We start from the raw sequence: 18,010 nt of genomic DNA on the forward strand, positions 1-18,010 counted from the left end.
TCCAATAACTGAATTTTACCTTTCTATTTCCAAAATGCCAATAAGATAAAATTAATTCTATTTCAATTAAAATTAAATCTTTCTTTTCCAACATCATAAACATAATAAATTTAACATTGAAATTAACCATTTTATTGAACTTGCTACCAACTGAATCGAGCAATTCAATTAACGATAAAAGGGAGCCTATTTAATTTAGTCCCCAAAATACTGATGTGAAAACACACATTAAATCAAATTCACAGATTAAGGATTAATTACTCAATTTAACCATACACACCAAACACGCAACCCGAGAACGCCAAACAAACAGACGACCCGCAATCCAACCAAAAGGGAAAACTGACGGACGACTGACGACGCTCACTTGAGCATGACTATGGTCAAATGAGGATCTTACGACCACCTAATCCAACTCTAAGGATTAAAGAAGTACACTCAAACCTGCAAATCCAGGTGGAGACGAACCTCACACCCATGCGGTAATGTACCTGAAATCTCCTGCAACCAAGAGTCATACATGCATACATATATAAACTTAATGAAAGCGTTAGCCCAAGATAATAACACAAAATAGGAGAATTAATTAACTTACATACAAACTGGTGCGAAAACCATATTAACAGGTATGCACTAAATCAAAACATCTGACTATAATCATTATATTATGATAAACTAACCAAGGTCAAACCGAGATTAGAAATTGATTAAGGCAGGGGTACTACATTCTTCCCCCCTAGGTTCCAACTTACTCCTGGAAGTCGTAAGGCTAGATGGAGAACATGTCGCACGCATAAGCCCTGAAACTCATTCAACAAATATTAAATTGCACAAAGGAATCTTTCCATAAATAAATGAAACATTATTGCTAAATCCTTTACGAATGCCATTACCCATTGGCAAGGTACATCTAAAAACCATACACTTCTTAAAATATTCTAGGAATCATCAATAATCATAGCAGAGAAACAAGAATTTTCTCCCTTTCATTACACCAAGTTAATGCATTACAAAGAGGTAAACAACAATTACCATACTCGTCTACCAAATATGACAAGAAAACATGCCATCATGATCAATTTCTTTTACCAATCCATCTTTGTCATAAAACTTTATCGCATAGAACTAGCTTCAAAATTTTAATTTCTACAACCAAGTTACTTTCATGAAATAGGTTCCGGCCCCATACACTGGGTTACCCTGGCAACCTAATCCAAACCTCCGGCCCATCCGAGCTTCATGTGGACCCACACATCCTCTCGTGAAGACAAGGATGATGATTTGCCATTTCAGGCCTTCTCACAGCATGTCGAGTCTGTGTTAGCACTCGTCCCATGTATGAGGCACAATTATCTTACTTAGAGATTAACATTCTAATCTACTGTTAGGTTATCACTTATTAGACTCACTTTCGATGGGTTACCCAATAGCTACTTTGGGCGCGGCCCCCAATCGAAAGCCACTTTCCCATACGACACTAGACTATACTCAAGCGACCTCAAAAACCAAGGAACACACAAGGTCAAGCAAACGATGTTCAAAAAGGAGGGAACAACCATTTGGTCAAACATGACTCAAAAGAGGTACACTTACTGACGGTACTCTAACCAGAGACCTGACCAACTATGGTCAACCACGAATCATCATTCGACACCCACATAAAGGATATGACCAATACAACACCACAACAAAATAATAATCAACTCGAGTCCGACGACAGAAACAAGTACCCAAATCAACCCATGCGACAAGGTCCAATCTAACAATTCAAGGCTTGCCATTACATAAGCAAAAGCGAATACAAAAAGAAATTAGCATAGGCAACAATCGGGAAGGACAATTTTCTTTCCCATTGATTTAATCAATAAAGGTCGATCAAGTTTTCTACATGATCTAAGTTTCCAAAATACACTAACAGGAAATCATCATTGCGAGGTGAATACAATACCACAATTTGCAATAATACCATTTGTCTATTTCTCAAAACAGAAGAAAAATATAATTAAACCATTCATTTTACTAAATGAGATTATCAGTAACTTAACAATTTTTCCAAATGATAATTAAATTCCCAATTATACCAATAGCATGTCGTTTAAATTCATAATGTCCAATGATTAAATATTCATTTCTAACATTTCCAGATGACCCATAACATTCAGATCTTCAAATAATATATATACTCTTGAATAATGTATATTTTATCTCTAACATTTTTCCATTTTAAATAATATTCTATCTTTTTCCAAAAGATACTTTCCTATTATTACAGGTCCAAAAAGATTAAATATTAATTCACATATATTCATTAACCCATGATTAACAAAATATACACAATTAATAATTAATAACACATAATAATCCAATTAAATATTAATTAATTAATTAATATATATATATATATTAATTTTCATTAATAAAATATATATTATTAATAATTTAATAATGCACAACTCTCAAATTAAATATTAATTTATATATATATATATATATTCTCATTAATAAATATATATTAATAATAATTAATAAATAATTAAAAAATTTAATAATAAAAAAAAACTTTTTAAATTAATAAATTTATTTATTTATTTTTTTAACTAAAAAAAAATTAAAAAAATACAAAAGGGGCGGCGAGGGCGGTCGGGCCCACCTCCCTTACGCGGGGGTTGGGCGGTCGTACCCTAGCCGCTAGGCAGCGCCATCGCGGTGGACGCAGGTCCCGCGGTGCCCACGCAGCCACCGCGGGGGTCGCAGCTTCCCGCGGCCGCCGCGAGCTTCGACCTGCGCAGGGGAAGGAGGCAACAGGTTGAGCCTCCGCTCCCCGCTCCTCCAAACCCCAATAAAAATAATTTCATTTAAAATTTTGATATTTAGTTTAAAAACAAATTCGATTTGTAATATACATAATTTTTGTTTTATGATTTTCTTTTCTAAAAGAAACAAACCCCCATTTTGATTAAAACAGTCTCATAAAGAGACTTAAAATAAAAATTTCCAGCAAGAAGAGGTTTTTTTTTTTTAAATGAGAGAATTTGTTGAAAAACCTTTCCAATAAGCAATTTTCTTTCTTTTTTTTTTTTGGCACAAGGCAACTTATTTTTCAAACAAAGATTCAAGCAATCAACCAATCTTCACTAATTCCACTATGATTCCTAATCTTATGGCAATCAATGGAGAAAATAAAACCAAAACAACATGAAGAACATCCAAGCCCATTTTTTTTTTTTAAATTCAAACAATAGCTAAATTGATAAACAAAATTCCTACCTCGATAAGCATTCCTGGAAAGGATCTGATGGAGAGCCCCAACCGGTAGCTCAAGAAATCCTTCTCCTTCCAAAATCTCCAAATTTTTCATCCAAAATATTTTTCCAAAAATATTTTTCTAACAAAAAAAATCAATCCCTCTTATTTTCCAAAAGTCTAGGTTATATGGGAGAAGTTTGACCAAAAATTTATTTTTGGAAATAAAAATATTTTATTTAAAATAAATCCCAAAAATCATTCTTTTAAACTATATCAATAAATTAAATTTGTTTTTCAAATAAAATTTGATTTTCTCCAATAACTGAATTTAACCTTTCTATTTCCAAAATGCCAAAAAGATAAAATTAATTCTATTTCAATTAAAATTAAATCTTTATTTTACAACATCATAAACATAATAAATTTAACATTGAAATTAACCATTTTATTGAACTTGCTACCAGCTGAATCGAGCAATTCAATTAACGATAAAAGGGAGCCTATTTAATTTAGTCCCCAAAATACTGATGCGAAAACACACATTAAATCAAATTCACAGATTAAGGATTAATTACTCAATTTAACCATACACACCAAACACGCAACCCGAGAACGCCAAACAAACAGACGACCCACAACCCAACCAAAAGGGAAAACTGACAGACGACTGACGGCGCTCACTTGAGCATGACTATGGTCAAACGAGGATCTTACGACCACCTAATCCAACTCTAAGGATTAAAGATGTACACTCAAACCTACAAATCCAGGTGGAGACGAACCTCACACCCATGCGGTACTGTACCTGAAATCTCCTGCAACCAAGAGTCATACATGCATACATATATAAACTTAATGAAAGCGTTAGCCCAAGATAATAACACGAAATAGGAGAATTAATTAACTTGCATACAAAATGGTGCGAAAACCACATTAACAGGTATGCACTAAATCAAAACATCTGACTATAATCATTGTATTATGATAAACTAACCAAGGTCAAACCGAGATTAGAAATTGATTAGGGCAGGGGTACTACATTTCTAAGCAATGGTTTGTACAGAAAATATCAATCATTGAATTGATTTTCAGATATGAATAGAATACAGACGATATCTTCAATCTTTGTGTCGTTGATATTCTTCTCATGACTGTAGCTGGACTTTGAGCCTTTGCAGTTGTTTATTAATGTCCTTTCTGTTATAATCGATTGTGTATGTGGATTTATTATGAGACTGTGTGCTTGAAAGTAAGCCATATTGGAGCAACAACATTCTATGTTAGTTTTTAGTCCAAATGTTATCCATAAGTGCAAATAATTAAACTTTGATTTAATGGTCTTCATTTATATATGTTTTGTAAATCTTTGGCATTCATTTTCATAGCTATGGATGAATGTTATTTTCTTTTATTTCTTTCTGGTTAAAAGCATATCAGCAATTTAATTCATTTTAAATTTTCTAAGAGGGAGTTGTACCTCTCAATTCAGAGGAAGATTATCACTTCAATGATAATCTATCCAACTGTTAGTGTTTGTTGTCCTTCATTCTGATCATTTTGAGTTTATTTGTATAGTTATTTTAGGAGGACAAATATGTTAACTAACATATTTTTGGCGACTCTGCTAGGGATTTGAAATTGAAGATTAGTGCTTTTATTTCTCCAGACTTTGAAATATCTCCGTGTATAAAGAGATTGGTGACTCTGTGTTTCAATTTAAAAATCTTTGGTAAAAGAATTCCAGTATATAATGGCTTTGGTTGCAGCTCACCCATGGGGGGATCAAATTGGACCTTTTGCTTTGCCACAATATTCAAACCTACCTAAACGATCAGGCGAATATCTTCCAAAGTTTGTCGGAGATAGAACTCAAGACCCGGATGATCATATTAAAGCAGTTATTGTTGCATGTGGGATTGTCGGAGTACAAGAAGAGGATGTGTTTATCAGGCTATTTGTTAAAAGCCTTGTCGGATATACTGCTGAATGGTTTCGAAATTTGAAAGAGGGATGCATTACTAGTTGGAATGATTTAAAGGTAAAATTTCTTGGAAGATTTCAGCTTGTGGTTGACACTTATAAATTGTTGTTGAATTTCTTTCAAATTCAGATAAAAAAGGATGAATCAATGAAATATTTTGTTGATAGGTTTAATAGGTGTGTTGGTAAGATTCCTCAAGCTTGCCAACTAAATGAAAGTAATCAGTTATGTGTTTTTACTGCTGCATTACAAACTGAGATTAAATTCTTGTTGATACATAAGAAATTGCAAAACTTGGAAGATGCACAAAAAGAGGCTATTAAGATTGATGATGATATGTTTTTGAGCGGAATGAAGTGCCTTAATGAGTGCAGTGTGGAGATGCCACAATCAGAAATTTATTTTCATAATCAGAATTTGAAACCCATAGAAAAGCTTCAACAAAGGAAACTTGTATTGAAGGCAGCAAAACCAACATCACCCACCTCATATCTCCAGAATGTAACAGTCTTTAATGATGAAGATTTTTGTGCATGTCTTATGGCTAAAAATAGCTCTCATAGTATTGCAGGCATCTATCATTTGCATGTTGAGGAAGATGCTTCTTTTGAAGGTGGAAAAGATCACAATTCAAAATCAGAAAATTTAATATCATGTGTAAATGCATCTCCCGTTGAGCGAAAGTTTGGTAATGAAAAATTAGATGAAAGACTGTTGGAAGATATTTCTTTTTCTGAATTCGATTCTTTTACATTTGAAGTTTCTAATGTGATTCCTACTAGTGATCTTGATCAGGCAGACATGAAAGATCAACATGGACAAGAAATGTGTATTGGTGATAAAGTAGGGAATATTTCTCATCTTAATGAGCAGGCAGAATTTGAATCTTTTCAATTTGATTGCATGCAAGATAATGATGAATTTTTGCAGCCCAAATCATTGGAGACTCATGAAGGTATTGAAGCACAAACTAAGGAGAACTTATTTTCCCCCATTACAACATCATACACTTAAACTGAAATGGAGGTATTTAAGTTTGATTGTAAAGATGAACTATTTGTTAGTCCTCCCATGATGGAATCCTTTTGCTTTGAAGATGGTGTTTTTAATACATCCTTTGAGAGTGAATATTCAAAGGACTCAAATTCAGTTTCAAATAATAGTTTTGCAAATCACCCTCATCATCTTGGAGAGAACTGTCATGGCAAAGGTTTATTGTATTTCTCCAAGACTCCTATGGAAAGCATGAGTGTTTTTAATACAAATCAACCTATTCAATGTGATGCTAACACATTATAGCCAAAAGTCTATAAAGTGGAGTGGCTCCTTAGACCTAATGTGTTATTAATTAAGCTTTCACAATATATTTTTATTGGGTCTTCTATCATAGCGATTGCACGCTATCTAATGGGAATGATGCTCTTCACATTTTAGCCACTTTTCCGAACCGGCGGGTACTTCTCTCAACCGGTAAATGGTTTCACTTGAGCAACTACATACTTCTCTTAAGATATGGGTTGCTTTCCCTATTCCTTGTAAATAATTTTTGCTGTGTTGTAGCTTTAGGTGTTTTGGTGTTGGTGTGTGTTTGCCCTGCTCCCCTTCACCGCCTGCAAGTAGCTCCTTGTGCTCTATATCTCCTTGACTCTATTTCCCAATGGTGCTAGGCATTGTTCTCAACTAGATATTCTGAAAGTTATCCGCATTTTATATGAAAAAGAAGTCCCCAGACAGAGCCAGTTGTTGGCCCACTTGTGGTCCACCCAATTGAAATTTTTTAAGTCGGGCCCCTCTAGTTGTGTATCATGTCTCCATAGACTTTTTTCCCCTTGAACCAGTTTAGTGAGGTTCACCAAGTTAAACCAGTTCAAGAAGTTCAACAGGAAGTGGTTGGAAATTCATCATAACCAGAACATGGGTGACACTTACTGCAATCATTTAGAAATCCCAAGGAAAGCACCATGAGCATATCTGGATGTCGCGCGTGCAGAGAGAAAGAATGCACATAATCTGCAAAAAAATATTTATGACCTTGTGCAAAAATAATGATGAGCAAGGTACTCCACATACAACATGATAAGGAAGTTATGGTGTAGTGTGTTTGAGAGCAGAAGATGTGAAAATCACTGAGAACATTATTTTGACAAGTCTAATTTTATGACAGTCATATAGACCTGCACACAGTAGCACATATATTTCGACTTGGACATTATTTTTTTAATTGCTCCAGTCAGAATGTAGACAACTAGGTTTCGGCCAACATATCCAAAATTGAGAAAGATCCAACGGTGCAAAGAATAGTTATGGTCCTCGCACCGAGACATATTTTGACTGTCACAAACATTTTCAGTCTGCCCAGCATAAAGAATATTTTTATTTTGGTTTAAAATATTCAAGTGCCACCTGTCCAAATATTCTTATAAACTTTAGAGAATTATATTTCTAATGTTTATAAATATTTGATGCTATAAATAAGAGTAATGGGGAAAGTGAAAACTAAAAGTTAAAAGGTTTTTCAAGATCGAGTTATAAAATTGAATAAAGATCTCATGTATCTATTTATTGGAAAATCATTGAAAGAGGCAGGGTTCTTTTTTTTCTTTTCTTCCGGTAGCCTGTGGCTGAGAGGGAATGGATTTTTTTTATTTGTAAGGGAGGATTTGAAGCTTTTCTAAGCAATGTTTTGTACAGAAAATATCAATCTTTGAGTTGATTTTCAAACATGAATAGAATACAGATGATATCTTCAATCTTTGTGTCGTTGATATTCTTCTCATGACTATAGCTGGACTTTGAGCCTTTGCAATTGTTTATTAATGTCTTTTCTACTATAATCGATTGTGTATGTGGATTTATTATAAGATCGTGTGCTTGAAAGTAAGCCATATTGGAGCAACAATATTCTCTGTTAGTTTTTAGTCCAAATGTTATCCATAAGTGTAGAGAATTAAACTTTGATTTAATGGTATTCATTTATATCTGTTTTGTAAATCTTTGGCATTCATTTTCATAGGTATGGATGATTGTTATTTTCCTTTATTGCTTTTTGGTTAAAAGCATATCAGCAATTTAATTCATTGTAAATTTTCTAAGAGGGAGTTGTACTTCTCAATTCAGAGGAAGATTATCACTTCAATGATAATCTATCCAACTGTTAGTGTTTTTTGTCCTTCATTTTGGGCATTTTGAGTTTATTTGTATAGTTATTTTAGAAGGACAAATATGTTAACTAACACATAATAAGAACTTTATAGAAGCTCTCATTATCATTTATGTTGTAGAGAGAAGTTGTGCCCTTGGTTGGAGAAAGATCATTTGTGAATCCGATTAACAAATAGTGGTTAATATATTGAATAAGTGAAAGGTTGAGGGAATGAACTAGAAATTGACCTTATCAATCAATCAAATTGTGAGACTTTGCATATCTCTGGATTTTGTTACCTTTTGCCATATTCCTTAGGAATGGAACAAGGTAGCAAATTGTTTGGCGAAATGAGCTTCTAAAAATATGGGGATGTGGAATGTACAAACTGGGGACACTTGTCCATAGAGAATTCTCGAATATTAGAAGAGCTTGTTATGGATGACATGAGAGATTATTTGGAGATTTTGGGAGAGTCCTAATTGTTTGGTTTCTTTTTTCTTGTTGTTTGGCTAGTTGTTGATCTTGTTGAATCTTGCTACTTTGTACTAACAGTATGCTAATTAATAAATTTTTACCCCTTTTTAAAATAATTACTAGTTATTCTAGCAAATAAATCAAACACGGGTATGTAGATTAAGATGGTAATATTATACAAAGTGAAAGATTATAATAATGCAATCTCATTACTCTCGACCGTGAATAAGCAATGAGTATATATAATATATACTCTATCTAATGACCATAAGGTAAGTCACTAAGTGAATAAATCAAGTAAATAAATTGCTAAAATCAGAAGATGTCACTCAACTAAGTGGCACATATGTGTAGAATGACATCTATACAAGTCAATCTACCTAAGCAAGTGTTTGATGTGCTAGGATAAATAAATAATTAAAATAATAATATGCATTAACAATATATTATAGATATTAAGGCATAACAATAAGGGGGATTTTTTTTAAAAATTATCTAGCCTTGATACCCTATTTCTTGGGTATGCAAGTTTAAAAACAACAATGTAGAACACTTCCCTCTTGGATCAAATACACGAGACGTGTTGAAATTTAAGATGCTTGATTACAAATCTACCAACGTGTCATTTGGACATAGAGAAAAGTTAAGTGTTAAGGCATTTATTACTAGAGAAAGTTGATGGTACAATATATCAATAACTTGTTGGTACTATACTTAATATTCAATATGTAGTTAGTGGTGACTTCGAGTTCAAGAGAAATCCACATGCTAACCATTAGGAGGCAAAGAAGACAATGAGCTAAATTCAAGTTATGTGTCATATTAGAATTAAATACAAACATATATGTGTGTGTGTGTGTGTGTATATATATGTGTGTGTGTGTGTGTGTGTGTGTGTGTGTGTGTGTGTGTGTGTGTACATACATACATACATATGTGTGTGTGTACATATATATACATGTGTGTATGTGTGTGTGTGTGTATATACGTACACGCACATGTATGTATGTGTTGATCCTAATTGTAAATTTGACAACTATAATTCGTCTTCGTTTCCATGTAAAAAAAAAAAAAAACGGGTCACTTTAGTGTGAATGGTTCGTCATATATTTGGATGTATTCGTAAAAAAAAAAAAAGAATATACGTGAATTCCCAAAGTTCGCCCAAGCTTTAAAAGTCATAATTGTACTTCACGCTATGATGGTGAAGGGTCACAAATCATGTTTTTGAGAAAATCGAGAAACTCTTTGTATTAGTATTTGCAATCCTATGAACATTTTCAAAGTAAAGGATATGATTCAAAGTGTAGCGTCCTAAAATTGCGACACTTGCAATTTCGACTGCATTTCGGTCTTCACGATGGCGACGCAACACGCAACCTGAATGGAGACCCCAAAACCTGATTATGACACCAAAAACTGCATTTTCTTGCACCCTGGCCTGAACCTCCTTTGCACCCTGTTGTCCCGGGAGGTGGGACCAGAGCGCCCAGCGCCCTGGTCCTTCAGGACCATGGCGCCCAGCGCCCTGGTCCCTGGGTCCTATTTTGGGCCCGGTCTCTTTTGGACTTCGGGTCTTTATGTTTGCAAATTGGAAAATTATCTTTCCTGGTCGGCCTAAGGTCGAGAAAATCAGTCTATCAGCCCTAATTGACAAGTATATAAACTACATTTGCCTCTCCCATTTGGGTAAGGAGGACATATGTGTACAAGCGTGGAAACTATACTCAAGCATTCAAGCATTCAAGCATTCCTTCAAGTAATTGATCATTTCAAGTCTCCATTCAAGGCTAAGTGTTGCATTCAAGACAAGGATTCAACCATTGACGAGGAGTTCACATACTACATGCTACATACAACATACAACATACAACAAACAACAACATCTATACCATCGCACATAAGGATACAAACATCCTTACAACAAGGTATTAGTACTTGTTTTACATTACATTTACAGCAATTTCTCATTTCTTGGTTAATTCCAAAACCGGGGTTTGACCTAAAGGCAAACCCCTAATCCCTAACCCCCCAATCGTCTTCCCTTTTCTATGTGTAGGTTGCAGGTACGCGGCTAAAATTGAAGATCTGGAATCCTTGTGCAGAGACGAACAGATCCCCCTTCGTTTCGCGGATTTTTCGGAGGACCGTGGCGCTTGGGCGCCATCGTCCCGACAACTTTTGCTCAAATTTGCAGGACAGCGCCGTATCAACATTTTACTGCTAATTCCAGGTCCGCAGCTTCATCCTATATCCCTATCTCAGTTTATAAGCGAATCTTTGTCACTTTCTATGCATGCTTAGCTTAATTCTTCTATCAACATTCTTTACAAAAGAGGGTAGCCTTGCTTTCTTAACCCTTGAAACACATTTAGCATCCAATCTTGCATTGTGTGGGATTGGATCTTGTGGGTTTCAACCCCTCTTTTGAATGTAAAGTCTCTCCCCTAAGTGAAAACCATCAACCCTAGTGAATCTCCCTTCTCTCTCCTTGGAGTTGGAAGAGGGGAGTGCAACTAGGGTTCGATCGCGATTTTCCGCTTTACATTTTGGTGAACCCGACATGAACATCCTTTCTGATTATTCATAGTTAGATCTGAAAATTGGACTCCTTGATTACATTTCCATGTTTGATCTTTTGTAAAATTTTAGAGGTTAATTGCATAAAAACCCTAAATCTTCTTTTTAAGTAATTAAACTTGTGAAATGTTTAATTGTTAATGCTTGTTTCAGATCTGCCCTTCTATTACAAATTATCAATTCATATTTGTGCTTTGATTTTGAAAATTAAGTGGTTAAGTGTCAAAACCCTAATTTTTGAAACCCTCTTGATTCAACCTTTGACTGATAATTTCACTGATCAAAACATTTCCAAATCAGCTGTAACTTTGGATTCCGCAATAAAATCACAATATCTTTCATCCCTGAAAATTTGGAAAAAAGTTGCGAGGACCGTGTGCACTCCAAGCGCCATCGTCCTCGACATTTTTTCCGAAATTTCGGGAGCGAGATCTTACTGTATTTTCCTGCTAAAATCCAGAATTTTGGCTGATTTTATCAATTTTAACACCTTCAAAATTACAGTCAAAGTTGGTCTTGTGATTGCTTGGTTTAGGGCTTCTAATCATTCAAAAATTGTTGAAATTGAAATTTGTGTCAAAATTGTGTTTCTTACAGTCCTAAATCTGAAAAGTGTGTTATCATTCATTCGAAATTTCAATGATTCATTCAAATTTTTGCAATTTGTGACTTTTGAAATTAAGTGCTTAATTACAACAACTTTGATTTCCGCTTTCAAAATTGAATTTTGCATGAAATTGAGTCAACCTTCAAATTTCAAAACTTGCATTGCTTTTGGGTATTCCCTCTAAAATCATAAAATTCAAAATTTCAGTTTCCCTCTCTTTTTTCAAAATTCAAATTTTGCATTTTTCGACAATCTTGGTAGGGTTCAATTTTGAGATTGCAACTTTAATTTGGCCTATCTACAGATCGTAAAATCACTCAATTTTTTCAGGTTAACTGTAAAATCATCATAACTTTCATCCCTGCAAATTTCGAAAAAAGTTGCGAGGACCGTGTGCACTCCGAGCGCCACGGTCCCGGACATTTTTTCCGAAATTTCGGGAGGTTGTCCTGATTGTATTTAACAGCTTAAATCTGGAAGATTGGCTGGTTTTACTAAAATTTGCTACCTCTAAAATTCAAAATCTTCTCTCTTTCTTTAGTGCATGAGTTTTACAATAATAAGCCCTACCTACACTATTCCCGTTAGACGAAGCCTTAGAATTAAGTCCTTCCAAGGTTTAATTACTGAGGAGATGGAACCTAATTTGAATAGCCTTTTTAACGAGGACATGGGTAATTCCTCTAATCCTCCTAATGATGAAGAAGCTCTCCATGAGGTTTCTGTAGAACAACTTTCAAAATTGGATAACCAATTTGACGATTTTCGACAATGGATGTCTCAAGAATACCCTGATAGTCAAGCTCTTCCTTTAATTGAGGGTCTAAAACGTATGCTTCAAAGTGATAAGAATGGAATTGATATATTGCATGGTATTGCACACATTGTAGATTCAAATGTGATGCCTATGAAAAGTTGTGCCGAAACCTTAGGTTATACACAACCTCCTACTCAAGACAATCATTCTATTCCTTTGACGACTTCTATTGCTAGCATACCTACTTTTACATCAAACATAATGACTACTACAATACAAGACATTCCGCCTATGATCACCAGTCATGGGGGCAATCCCTCTTCTTCAATCAACCCTCTTCCTTCATTCAATCCAACTTCTTCATTCATTCCTTCAGTGAGTGTTCCTATTATATCTCCACAAATGAACATGACACAAGGGGGCAATTCATTCAACCATTCCATTCCTCCTTGTAGTGTTCCTCCTATCCAATCATCTCCTATGACTAACTATCATAGTGTCCCACCACCTTACTCTCTATCTTCTTTCAATAACATAACACCTCCATCACAATCTAACATGTCTAATATGAACTCTTCGACTGAAGCGACCATTAATAATCTTGCACAAACTGTCTCTTCTTTACAGCAACAAATTGCCTCTATGAATCAATCTAAGTTTAGTGTGCCCACATTTGACGTTGCGAGCCCACTTTCTCTTGACATTGTTCGAGCTATTCCCCCTAAACATGTTGAAATTCTGCATTTGGAGCTTTATAATGGTAAGGGTGATCCTCTAACACATGTTAAGACTTTTCAAACAATATGTACCGATTTTGCTTATGACCAAAGGTTGCTTGCAAAACTGTTTACTAGAACATTAAGAGATAAAGCCCTACAATGGTATTGCTCGTTGCCTTCTTATTCTATTACTTCTTTCGAACAACTTGCAAATGCTTTCATTCAACAGTTTCAAAACAATATAAGTCCTAAAGTTACTTTGATTGATTTAATGCATTGTAAACAAGGTGTTAAAGAAAAAGTGACTGATTTCATTGGTAGATATAAGCATTTGTATGCTCAAATTTCTTTTCCAGTGCCTGACAATGATATTCAAAGAATCTTTATTTCTAATTTACAAAAAGATATTCGAGACAAACTTTTGTTTTCTGAGTTTACTTCTTTCCAACAGTTGTGTGCAACTCTTCACAATTATCAACTGACTGTGAGTCAAATGGAACAATCACATCCTATGGCTCCGAGTGATAAGGGTGATAGCAGTCAACAACCATTTGGAAAGTTTAAACCAAACAGAGATTCCATCAAATTCAATGAAAACATCATCAACAACAATGTGAATGCAGCATCAGGTGTGTCTCCTATTTCTAAGTTTTTCAAGAAAGAAAGAAAGTTTACTCCTTTGAATGAATCATTGCATAGTATTATGAATAAGTTATTGGAACAAAATGTGCTTACTCTTCCTCCTATAAGGCAAATTGATCCTGCAAAGATTACTTCACCTTATTTTGATAACAAATCTTTTTGTCAATTTCATCGTCAACCTGGGCATGATACTGAAAAATGTTTTGCTTTAAAGGGGAAAATTCAAGATTTGATTGATAATAATACTATTTCTGTTTCTGGAGTGAATGATAGAGGCAACACATCTGTAGCTCCTCCTAACCAAAATCTTCAGATTTTTACTGATCCATTACCTTCTCATACCTCTAATGCAATTGATACTATTGATTCCTCTGTCTCACCTGATGATCTTGTGTCTATGACTCCAAATGTGATTAACTTTGTAGAGCAGCAAGAAAACCCTAAAGAACCTTCCATCACATTTGATTCTAGTGAAACTATCAGGGCACCTGATGGTCCTTTATATATAGTTGCAAAAGTCAAGAACACACCTTGCCGTGGAGTGCTTATTGATCCTTCTTGTATGGTTAATATCATTACTGAAGAATTTCTATTTACTTTGCAATTAAATCAAGTGATCTATGACAAAACAGATGTGATTGTGAAATTATTTGATGCATTTTCCTCTCCTGCAATTGGTTCTATTACATTACCTATTGAGGTCTGTAACAAATCCCTTGATGTGAACTTTGCTATTATTCCATCTTCCGAACAATTTCGTGTGAAGCTTGGCTATCCTTGGCTATCTTCCATGAAAGCTATTGCTTCTCCTATTCACAAGTGTTTGAAATTTCCCCATAATGGTGAAGTTGTTACTGTCAATCATAGTCTCTTTAAACCAGCTGAAAGAACTTCTAGCGTTCCTATTGATTACTTTTGGCCTAAACAATTCCAATCTCTTCCTCCGCGAAGTGATCATCTTTTCAGATCTTATCAAAAGTGGAAAAAAGACATGATCCCATCTCTAAGTGAACCTAGAACACCCAAACTTGACATTCCTGTCATTCTTGAGAAGGAAGTTCTTCCTTTGAAAGATAAAACTAATGTCTTTCCTCAAGAAGATTCCCAACCCATCCCCATGGATGTGACTATGTCTATGCCTAATAAACCTCCTAAGAGTAGACCTATACCTCCTCGTCATGATGGACTTGGTCTCCTTCCTAAACCAAATATTCCTCCCTTATATGGAGCAGTTCCTCCTCCTTCTTTTTATAGAGAGAAGAGACCTTCTTCTTCTCCTATTATTCAACCTAAAAGACCACAACCTAAACACCCAAGTGATAAGGATGAGAACATTCCTCCTCCTCAATCTTCTCAACTTCCTACTAAGACTAGACGAAATCGTTCTGCACGTGAACGCCGGCGAAAGTGTCAGCTTCGAGCTCAAACTTTGCAATCCCCAAAAACACCTTCAACAAGCATTATTCCATTTTCTCCTCAGCCGACGATTGAGCCAAAATCTCCTAAACATAAGATGCATGATGGTCTTGATCTTGTGCGAGTTAAAGATCCTATTTTTATAAATCTTGATGATGACATAGATGAAAATGTTATTCATGATGCAAATGTTACTTCTCTTGTTTCTGATAGTGAATATGAACTTGTTGATATTGATAACCATCTATCTAATGAATTTTCTAAAGCACTTATCCTAGCTCCTAGACAAGAACACCGTGGCTTGGGATATGAACATAGCCCTTGTTTGGATCTTGTGATAGCTCCATCTGTTGTGTTGGATGTTCCTCCTCTAGCATGTTCCCTACCTTCCCGAAACATTGATCAGCAAGATCGGGGGGTAGATGACGTGCTAGACTAGTTTCATTAGCATAGCAGATTCTCTCCCCCTCTCTTTTGTTACTTCCTCTATGTGTTATTCTCATTCTTCTATTTGTTGTCCTTAGTGTTGTCTACTTGAGGACGATGCAAAGCATTGCGACCTCTTTTGGTCTCTCTCTCATGTTGACTCAAAAGACACATGTGTTCCCTTCTTCTAGGTGACCTTCCTTGATTGGGGAATGAAGAACAATTATACATACATACATATGATATACATGAATTATCATACAGCATACTGACCCCGAGGAAAGCGAAGTCACCTTGTGCTTTGTGTTTTGTGTCTATTATCCTTGGGCTTATCTCACACTTGGGGGCTAAATCCTTGTGATAACGTGCTCCTTTCTCATATCTTATATGTATCACTACCTTAAAGCAATCACCCCCGGTGAGGCGTGTGCGATCGCTTTAACATAGGGGGGCATACATCCCGTCCATATCTTTTCAAGATACTTGAAAATTTCTTGGCAAATTTAACCTTGCCTTGAAAATTTTTGATATCTTTCTTGCATGACTCATAGTGAGGGAACCTTACTACTGACAGTCATGGTTCTCCCTCGTGATCTTCCCTTTTACTTTGTCAATCAAAGTCGTAAGATCCTTAGTCCACTGGGGGCTTGGTGTATCTTGCCTCCTTGACGTGGTGAAAGTCTTTCAATGTTGTTTCCTTGTACTTTACCGGAAGTATGAGCGTACGCTCATACTCCCGCTAAAGTGGGGGCTAAATGTAGCGTCCTAAAATTGCGACACTTGCAATTTCGACTGCATTTCGGTCTTCACGATGGCGACGCAACATGCAACCTGAATGGAGACCCTGAAACCTGATTATGACACCAAAAACTGCATTTTCTTGCACCCTGGCCTAAACCTCCTTTGCACCCTGCTGTCCCGGGAGGTGGGACCAGAGCGCCCAGCGCCCTGGTCCCTGGGTCCTATTTTGGGCCCGGTCTCTTTTGGACTTCGGGTCTTTATGTTTGCAAATTGGAAAATTATCTTTCCTGGTCGGCCTAAGGTCGGGAAAATCAGTCTATCAGCCCTAATTGACAAGTATATAAACTACATTTGCCTCTCCCATTTGGGTAAGGAGGACATATGTGTACAAGCGTGGAAACTATACTCAAGCATTCAAGAATTCAAGCATTCCTTCAAGTAATTGATCATTTCAAGTCTCCATTCAAGGCTAAGTGTTGCATTCAAGACAAGGATTCAACCATTGAAGAGGAGTTCACATACTACATGCTACATACAACATACAACATACAACAAACAACAACATCTATACCTTCGCACATAAGGATACAAACATCCTTACAACAAGGTATTAGTACTTGTTTTACATTACATTTATAGCAATTTCTCATTTCTTGGTTAATTCCAAAACCGGGGTTTGACCTAAAGGCAAACCCCTAATCCCTAACCCCCCAATCGTCTTCGCTTTTCTGTGTGTAGGTTGCAGGTATGCGGCTGAAATTGAAGATCTGGAATCCTTGTGCAGAGACGAACAGATCCCCCTTCATTTCACGGATTTTTCGGAGGACCGTGGCGCTCGGGCGCCATCGTCCCGACAACTTTTGCTCAAATTTGCAGGACAGCGCCGTATCAACATTTTACTACTAATTCCAGGTCCGCAGCTTCATCCTATATCCCTATCTCAGTTTATAAGCGAATCTTTGTCACTTTCTATGCATGCTTAGCTTAATTCTTCTATCAACATTCTTTACAAAAGAGGGTAGCCTTGCTTTCTTAACCCTTGAAACACATTTAGCATCCAATCTTGCATTGTGTGGGATTGGATCTTGTGGGTTTCAACCCCTCTTTTGAATGTAAAGTCTCTCCCCTAAGTGAAAACCATCAACCCTAGTGAATCTCCCTTCTCTCTCCTTGGAGTTGGAAGAGGGGAGTGCAACTAGGGTTCGATCGCGATTTTCCGCTTTACACAAAGTAACATCTTGACTTCTAAACTTTAAGTTAAATGATCCCTCGAATT

Source organism: Cryptomeria japonica, chromosome 7 (assembly GCF_030272615.1).
Source record: "Cryptomeria japonica chromosome 7, Sugi_1.0, whole genome shotgun sequence".
Taxonomy (NCBI): Eukaryota; Viridiplantae; Streptophyta; class Pinopsida; order Cupressales; family Cupressaceae; genus Cryptomeria; species Cryptomeria japonica.